Consider the following 9,333-nt stretch of genomic DNA (forward strand, 5'->3'; position numbering starts at 1 on the left):
TCCCACACTCCTTGTCCGCCCTGCTTTGCATTGCAGGCAAACTCTGAGTAGAGGACAGAGAGGTACATATGTTTAGAAATCAGCCTACTCTACGAAGGTAAAACTAAAAATGATGGCTCCACCCACTTTTGGCTATGGCTCCACCCATCACTAGCATGCAGCCCTCAGAAGTTTGCCCATAAGAGAATTTGGCTAATAGCTTCAGTACTTCAAAGGAAGCATATCCGCACACCCCACCACACACTTAACATTCCCTGGAATAGAATTTTCTCCTTACTGTTCCATGATTTCTCTGATTTGGAAAAACAAGGCCTTGAAGGTTGTCTTTCCTCACCTCTTTTCTGCTGCCTTTCTTTATTTTAAACTTTAGAGTTATAAACTTATTTTTTTTCCTGGAAGGCGGAAAGAGAGAGAGGAAGAAATACCCCCAACGCCCTACACCAATTAGACTGAAGTTTGTTCTAAAAAAAGGTTTTTATTTAAAAATCATTGTATAACTGTTAGTAAATGGAAGCCTCTGAAAACAACTTTCAGATCAAACTTTTTGATTGTTGACCCTGAAGGTGATTTATAGTTTTATTTTAACAAGTTATATACTGGAAAACTACAATAGTCTCTAAGTGGTTTACGAAGATACAATATAATTTTAATAGGGAGAAATGTAAAGTATTGCACTTGGGCAAAAAAAAAAATGAGAGGCACAAATACAAGATGGGTGACACCTGGCTTGAGAGCAGTACATGTGAAAAGGATCTAGGAGTCTTGGTTGACCACAAACTTGACATGAGCCAACAGTGTGACGCGGCAGCTAAAAAAGCCAATGCAATTCTGGGCTGCATCAATAGGAGTATTGCATCTAGATCAAGGGAAGTAATAGTGCCACTGTATTCTGCTCTGGTCAGACCTCACCTGGAGTACTGTGTCCAGTTCTGGGCACCACAGTTCAAGAAGGACACTGACAAACTGGAACGTGTCCAGAGGAGGGCAACCAAAATGGTCAAAGGCCTGGAAATGATGCCTTATGAGGAACGGCTAAGGGAGCTGGGCATGTTTAGCCTGGAGAAGAGGAGGTTAAGGGGTGATATGATAGCCATGTTCAAATATATAAAAGGATGTCACATAGAGGAGGGAGAAAGGTTGTTTTCTGCTGCTCCAGAGAAGCGGACACGGAGCAATGGTTCCAAACTACAAGAAAAAAGATTCCACCTAAACATTAGGAAGAACTTCCTGACAGTAAGAGCTGTTCGACAGTGGAATTTGCTGCCAAGGTGTGTGGTGGAGTCTCCTTCTTTGGAGGTCTTTAAGCAGAGGCTTGACAACCATATGTCAGGAGTGCTCTGATGGTGTTTCCTGCTTGGCAGGGGGTTGGACTCAATGGCCCTTGTGGTCTCTTCCAACTCTATGATTCTATGATTCTATGATTCTATAATCATTCATCATCACCATCATTAGTCAGTTAAAACTACGAACTCAAACTTCAGTTAAAATGCTTGCTGTAATTAGAATGACTTCATTAGGCACCAGAAGCTCCCTACAACTTCCTTTTAAAAATGTCTATGTAATATTTAAAGGATTTTTATTTAACCTTATAAATAATTGCTACAATTTAAATCAGATGGAGAACCTGTTGCTCTGCAGATGTTGTTGGGTTTCAACTCCCATCATCCCTGACCATTTGGGGTCCATGTTAACTGGGACTGAAGCAGTGGCGTAGCGTGGGGGGTGCAGGGGGGCCCGGCCGCACCGGGTGCAACATCTGGGGGGGTAGCCTACCACGGGTTAGGGGGCGCAAATTACTTGCCTTGCCCCGGGTGCTGACAACCCACGCTACGCCACTGGACTGAAGGGAGTTGGAGTTCCATGACATCTGGAGAGCCACAGGTTCCCTATTCGTGGTTTAAACAGAAATATATTTTAGTGGAGAAGACCATAGCTCAAGTGTGGAGAAGCCTTGGCCCTCCAGATGTTGCTGAACCACAGCTCCCATCATCCCCAGCAAATGTGGCTGATGGGGGTTGTCGTTCAGCAACAGCTGGAGAGCCAAAAGTTCCCCATGTCTGCCATGGATAGGGTATGACCTGTAAGGCTGCTCCTCCATCTGCTGCCCAGGTGCTAACTGTTGCTGTGCAACCCTGTTCACCCTTTCCTCTGGTTCTTGCTATCTAAACTGGATGTAGACTGGACAGCTCTTCAGTGGAGGACTGTCCTCTGTAAAGTAGGACACATGGTCGCCCTGCCTTCCCTCTAGGCGCAAACCAGATCTGAATCTTCTGTGCTTTGTGCCTTCAGACCACACACACAACACATGCAATTCATTCAGGTTCAATGCCATAATTTCACCTATGGGAACAAGGGCCATGCCTCTGGCCTGGGTGAACCAGGAGCTCACTGGGAGCAGAGAAAGCTGCTTAGTGATCAGCTCACCCCTAGTCCCAGAACCTGCCCCCCCCAACAACTCCTACAAATGCATTCAATCACCAAAAAGCCACAGCCAGAAAGTATTGATGGAGACAGTAGGTGTGTGTGTTTGTGTGTGTGGCGAATGCCCTTTTGGGCATCTACATTCTCTTTCTTTGTCAATATTAGCTTGTTGATCTTGGCTGAGCTGGGCTTCTTGGGGTTTATTAGGTCCTTTTAAATCCGATTATTCTCTTTGTGCTTCCTCCTCACAGTTCCCCATTTTGGTATTTACCCTTGTATGTCCCCAATGAACTCCAATGCTTGCTCTGAGTTGAACATGGTCATGTGTGTGTGTGTGTGTGCGTGCGTGCGCATGGGGGATGGAGAGAGAGGAAGCCTCTCTTTCTCATCTCCCTCCTCTTCAATGCCAGCTCTAGCCAAATACTGCAGGGACGTGTTAATTAATCAATGTAAACACAACCTTGGGGTGGGGAGAAGAGGGTAGTGGCTTGAGGCCTCTTGAGCCTCCATTATGGACTCTTCTGGAGAAGCCAGCATAATAAACTCATTTTCCAGCCTTGAGATCAAGGGCCCTAAGAGGTGAATGGGAGGCTTTTGAAACCAAAGCGTGAAAAGCAAAACCCCACAAAAAACAACAACAGCCGCTGCCCCTCCAAAATTTGGCTTTCTGTTTGCTCAGGCTGGCTCCCATGCAGGTGCTGCTGTTTAAACAGTAGATCGAACTCAGTGATGTGGATTAGAAGGAGCAGTCAGGATTCAACAGCAATTGGATGCTAAACCTAATTCTGCAAGACTCTTCCTGCTCTTGTGCCCATGTTCACACCACACATTTAAGGCACCATACCACCACTTTAAACAGCCATGGCTCCCCATTCCCCATAATTCTGGGAGCTGTTCCTCTTCCACTCCCCCAGCTGCTGACCACTTCACATGTTCACATTTTGTAGATAAACCCATAAAAGGTTTTATGTGTGCACCTGGACTTAAGCTTAGGGCAGTGGTTCTCAATGGGTGTAGCACACCACACTGGTATGGCAGGAGAAGATGGCAAGTGTGGCAGGAAGATTCAAGAAAAACCAATATTATATTTTGGGAACGCTTCATGTTCTTATGCAGCTGCATTGTTTTCTACTTCCTGAGGGTACTGTGATCATATATTATAAAATAGTTGTGTTGTCTCTTATAAATCAAGCACTGTTGGGAGTTGTTTCTTTTTGTTTTCCAGTGTATTTCTTATCAATTAAAAATTTAGTGTGACATGAGCAAATTTTTATTCTCAAAGTGTGGCCCAGAGAAAAAATGTTTGAGAACCCTTGGCTGACCCTTGGGATCACTTTCCATTCTATCATTAAGTGAGAGCAGATGGGCAAGTATAAGAAACAGGGCCTTTTCAGCAGTGGCCTCCAAACTGTGGAATATCTTGCTCTGTTCTGGATTTCAGAGAATGCATTTTATTCTCCTTCCACTTCCCTAGTTTTCTCTTCCCTCCCCTCAGCTGAGCATGCTCATTCTTCATTGGCTGCTTATTGAGGGAGCTGTTTTCCTTTAATTCCCCCTCTAAAGTTCTTTTGTACTTCTGTTAGTAGTGGTTTACCCCATGCCTGTTAATCTTGCCCTTCTGTGTGTATGGTGAAAACTGAGATTGCTAGTATATCACTATCATCATTAAAATAAATGTGACCATTAACCTTGCACTTTCCCTGCTGTATTGTCTGTTTTGGGCTTGGCCAACTGGTTAGGGGCCAAATATGACTCCACCCTAACGAAAAGCAAATTTATTTGCTCTCTAGAGATCCCTGGTACAGTGGTACCTCTAGTTACAAACACCTCAGGTTACAAATGCTTCAGGTTACAAACTCTGCTAACCTGGAAGAGTTACCTCGAGTTGAGAACTTTGCCCCAGGATGAGAACGGAAATCGTGTGCCGGCGGCGCAGCGGCAGCAAGAGGCCCCATTAGCGAAAGCACACCTCTAGTCAAGAACAGTTTCAGGTTAAAAATGGACCTCCAGAACGAATTAAGTTCGTAACTAGAGGTACCACTGTAGTTGTGAAAAATGTGTCTTCAGTGGGAGATTTTGCAGCTGGAATTGCAAAACACTCCAGTTCAATATATATGCCGAATCTGGTATCCCTCACAAAACAAATAAAAATATGTGCAGAATTTTGGACTCACTCTCACTTATCACTGGTGAAGAAAAGCAAGTCCTTGCCCCATAATTTTGCCATCCCACATGATCTGCTAGGCTATGGCCAGGCTGGCTCAGAAAATATTTTCTCCCAAGCTGGGGGTGCATCGTGTTGTGCAGGGCAACACTCAAGTGGGGAGGGGACTCAACATTTCTCATTTTTTGAAGCCTTTGATGCTGGGCTTGGGTGGTTCTGATGCTGATAAGTTGCTGTTTGCATCTCAGAGCTGTCTGGGGGAGTCTTTGCCAGAGACCTTCTCACCTGCTCTATATAAGCGCTGGGTTTTCACTTCATTCCATAGATGCTGCCCCCTTATATCAGTAACAAACAAGCATTGATTTTATGGTAAAGTCACTTTGGGATGGGAATGAGTAACTCCAGGCAGTGCTATCACTGTATTACATGGAAATGGCCCAGGTAACAAGATGAACATTGATTCAGCATTATGTTTGATCAATAATGAAATAAGTAACTTCAGGGCCAAATTAAAATGCAAGCTGGCTTAACACTGCCAGCTTCTGGGCTAAGTGACAAGGCTAATTCAGCAGGGAAATGGCAATATTTGCATTAGAGGCTGCATCTGTTGTCTAGCAGAAAGCGAGGTTGAAGGAGTGTGTGTGTGTGTGTGTGTGTTGTGTGTGTGTGTGGCGGGTGAGGGCTTGGATCCATATCAGGGCTGCATGAAATAACTTCAAGGTGCTGCTGCTCATTTAAGGGACAGAACTGATTGCACAGTATGGTCAGGTACAGAGGACCAGCACAGCTCACTCATTCATTCATTAAAAAAGAATTCTATACCCATCTTATAATTAAAAGTGGCTTCTGATCCCTCCAAGAAAACAACCATAAACAAACTGACAAAAGCATGCGCATACAATATTTGCAGAATTTCCTGAAAATACTTTTAAAAACAGCAATGACAATAAGCTATGCAGCTCAAGGTGGAATCCATTGTTCTCTCCCTCTGCATTTTATCCTCACAACCACCCTGTGAGGTGTGTTAGGTTGAGAAACAGTGTCTGCTCCAAAGTGGCCCAGTGAGCTTTATGGTTAAATATATTCTTCCCCAAGCTGGTGCCCTTCAGGTGTTGCTGGACTACAGCCCCCATTGTTCCTAACCATGAGCTAATGGGACTTGTAGTCCAAAATATATAGAGGCCACCCGACAGGAGGATGCTGTCTGAGCCATGATAAAATGGAGAGGGGAGAGAAAAACCTATGCTGCCTTGAACTCCTTGGAGTAAATATATATATATAGCAGCAGCAGTAATAATAAACCTGGATGGAGAAAAAATCCTAGGGCTGTATCCACTCATGCAGCATACTTTTGTGTACACAAACATCATCTTCCTCTCCAGCCTCCTCCAACCCCTTGCACGCCTTCGAATAATAGAATCACAGAATCATAGAGTTGGAAGGGACCATAAGGCTCATCTAGTCCTTGGCAATACATGCATCCTTTTGTCCAACGTAGGGCTCAAACTCATGACCTTGAGTCTCATGCTCTACCCACAGAGCTATCCTGTGTAAGCAGAACTCCATTCACGTTGGATACCACCCTCAGCTTGGCATCTGAAGTTTATTAAAGAAGGTGCTTAGCAGGTAGCCCTTCAATGCACTGGCAGAGGAACAGGAGTGGGGAGCGAGCGGACAGCCCCCGGCACCACTATTCTGGTAAGGTGCCATCACAGCGCCCCCCCCAGACATGCACTGCATACCCCCCCCCCCACGCGCTGGGTGTCATGACCCCACAGGTGGCATGCCACGCCCCCAGAACACGTGCCACGCCCTCGTGAGTGGCATACCTCGCCCCCGGGATGTGTGTCACGTCACCCAGGGGAGGCACCAGCCATGCCCCCGCCTGCTCTCCGCCCCTGGTAGCGGAGCATGCAGCTTCACCACTGCTTCAATGAGGATTCCAAAATCAGGGGTCAACCACTGAAAAGGCTCTTTCCCCCAGCTGTCATCCACTGAAAGTATGAGCACTCAGAGTGGGGTCTCTAACGACAACATGAAGAAATGAGGAGGCTGGTGTGAGTGACATCTATTTAAAGCTTTGCAGTTCAGAAAATCCATGAGGCAGCTAGCAATAATTTAAAAACCATTTAAAATAAATAAATAAAACCGCAGCATAATCGAATCCCCAATAAAAACCAGTAGTGCTCAATAAACATTTGTTTGATTGTATATTTGTATGCTGCTTTCCCAGCTATCAAGCTGAGCTCAAAGCAGCTCACGGCAATTAAAGACCAAACCAGAAGCATCAGTCAGCAGTGTGATGCAGCAGCTAAACAGGGTAATACAATTCTAAGTTGCATCAATGGAAGCATAGTGTCAGATCATGAGATCTGTGTCCAGTAATGGGCACTGTGGTTTAAGAAGGAACCCATATCATCCAGCGCTATCCAAAATGGTTGGAAAGAGTTGACTAAATTTCACCTGAAGAAGAGATGGTTAAAAAGCAGTAAGGTAGCATAGGAACATAGGAAGCTGCCTGAGTCAGAACACTGATCCACCTTGCTCAAGATTATCTACACTGGGTTTCCCCAGCCACTCTGGGCAGCTCCCAACAGAATATTAAAAACACGGTAAAACATCAAACAGTAAAAACTTCCCTAAACAGGGTTGGCTTCAGATGTCTCTTCTAAAAGTCAGATAGTTGTTTATTTCCTTGACATCTGAAGGAAAGGTGTTCCACAAGGAGGGCGCCACTACCAAGAAGGCCCTCTTCCTGCCCCCCAAACATCTTCAAGGGCTGCCATGTTCATGGTGGAGCATTTCACCCCAAGTTGCTTCAGAGGGTAGTACTTTCTGGGTTCAGTTAACAAGCAAGCAAGCAAGCAAGCAAGCAAACAATTGAGACTAAGCATTAGGAAGAATTTTCTGATGTTAGGATCTGCTTGACAGGCAAACAGACTGCCACCAAAGGTGGCAGTGTCTCCTTTTTTTCAGTAGAGGCTGGATGGTGTTCCAGCGGGATGCCTAGTCTCCGGCGTTGGGCTGGATGACCTTTGAGGGCCCCCTTCCGATTCAACAATTCTAGATAGGACTGGGCCTGTACATGGTACAGAATTTCTGTCTCCTGTCTCTGTGGAAGAGGTACAAGGAGAAGGGCTAGCAGGGAAAGGGTCTAGTTGACATGCTGAACAGCAAATCGGATTAGGAGATGGGCCGGGGAAAGAGCCCCAGTGCCTCTGTGGATGGCCTTTGCCCCAGTCTCCGCACTGTTTTCTCCATGGCTAATTTTTATAGGCTCACCATCATTAACGAAAGCGTGACCCACATTGATTTCCAATAGAGATTTCTGCCTCCAACTGGGGAGAAAGAGAGAGGGGGAGGGAGGGAGAGGCAGACAGTGGAAGACAGAGCAGGTTACCAAGTGAAAGAAACCTCAGCAGGTGCGGGGGAGCCTGGGCAGCATGGAGGGAGGAAGAAGAAGGCCTTGAATTATACAAAATTATGGGATGGGAGTCAGGGTGTGATGTCAATAACAAGCAGAGCAAACACGCAAACACACACCATCTGCTTCCCTTCACCAAAATGGCATCAGAAAAAAATATAGGCTTGTTTTGTGCTGCCTGGGCAGGAAGATTCCCATCCACAGAGTCATGGCACTCAAGCACCTGATATTGTGCAAGGATGCTGAATTTCTTGCCTGCCCAGGTTTCCCAAAGGGATCAGCTGGAATGCTGTTCCTGCTGCAGCTGGGCTCCAGCAGAGTGTGGATAGGGAACTTGACTCAGGCACTCAGATAGTCGATATAGCTCCATATTGTCTACACTGACTGGCAGTGGCTCACCAGGGCTTCAGGCAGGGGGCTTCCCCAGGCCTGCCTGGGGTCTGAACCTGGGACTGTCTGCATGCAGAAAGGATGCTCTGCTGCCGAGTGAACAGCCTCTCCCCATCTTACTGAACAGAATTTGGTGCAAGTGCTAAACTCAAGTTAGTTTCTCTCTCTGATTTTATTGGGCCTTTCACAACTACTTTGTTACTACATGAAGGGATTTGGGAAGACCCATGCTATGGTCAGCTTTGCTGGGAATCTTGCAATGGAGGTGATACTTGGAAATTATGACTTCCTTCCTTCCTTCCTTCCTTCCTTCCTTCCTTCCTTCCTTCCTTCCTTCCTTCCGCTATATCCATCTATCCTCTTGAATGTTATTGTTGAAAAGTCAGGGCAGGTTTTAAACATATTAAATCAAAATCTAACCCCCCCCCAAATCTCCCCATTCTCATCTTTTAAGATTTCTTCTCTATTCATCTAACCCAGTTCTTGTTTATTTTCTAAGCTTTTTTTGCCTAGCTCGGTCCATTTCTTTTGCTTTTGGTGGGGGGCGGGGAATAAGAGTGCCAAGCAGTACTGTCAAAGGACATGAAATGCAACCCCCCACCCATAGATAGTGACAACTCAGTGTGTATCCAGATGGGTGTTTATTGTGAGATGGGGTCTCCTTGCCTGCATGCAAGTGTTTTTGTAGCATCCCTATGACATGTTTGGCATCCAAAATGGCACGTTGACTGCCCTGTTCAAAGTGGTTTTTTTCCCTTTCCAAGGAAAATGACCCATTTGTGGTATCTCAAGGACCCTTTGCAGTGGCAAGTTCCACTTCCAATCTGAAAGCACCCTCAGTTAGTGCTGCATTGTGTTGTTTGTTTGTTTGTTTGTTTGTTTAATGCATCTTTTTGCCACCTTTTCTTCCAAGGAGTTCAAAGCAGTCTAAACA

Source organism: Podarcis cretensis, assembly GCF_951804945.1.
Source record: "Podarcis cretensis genome assembly, chromosome: 8".
Taxonomy (NCBI): domain Eukaryota; kingdom Metazoa; phylum Chordata; class Lepidosauria; order Squamata; family Lacertidae; genus Podarcis; species Podarcis cretensis.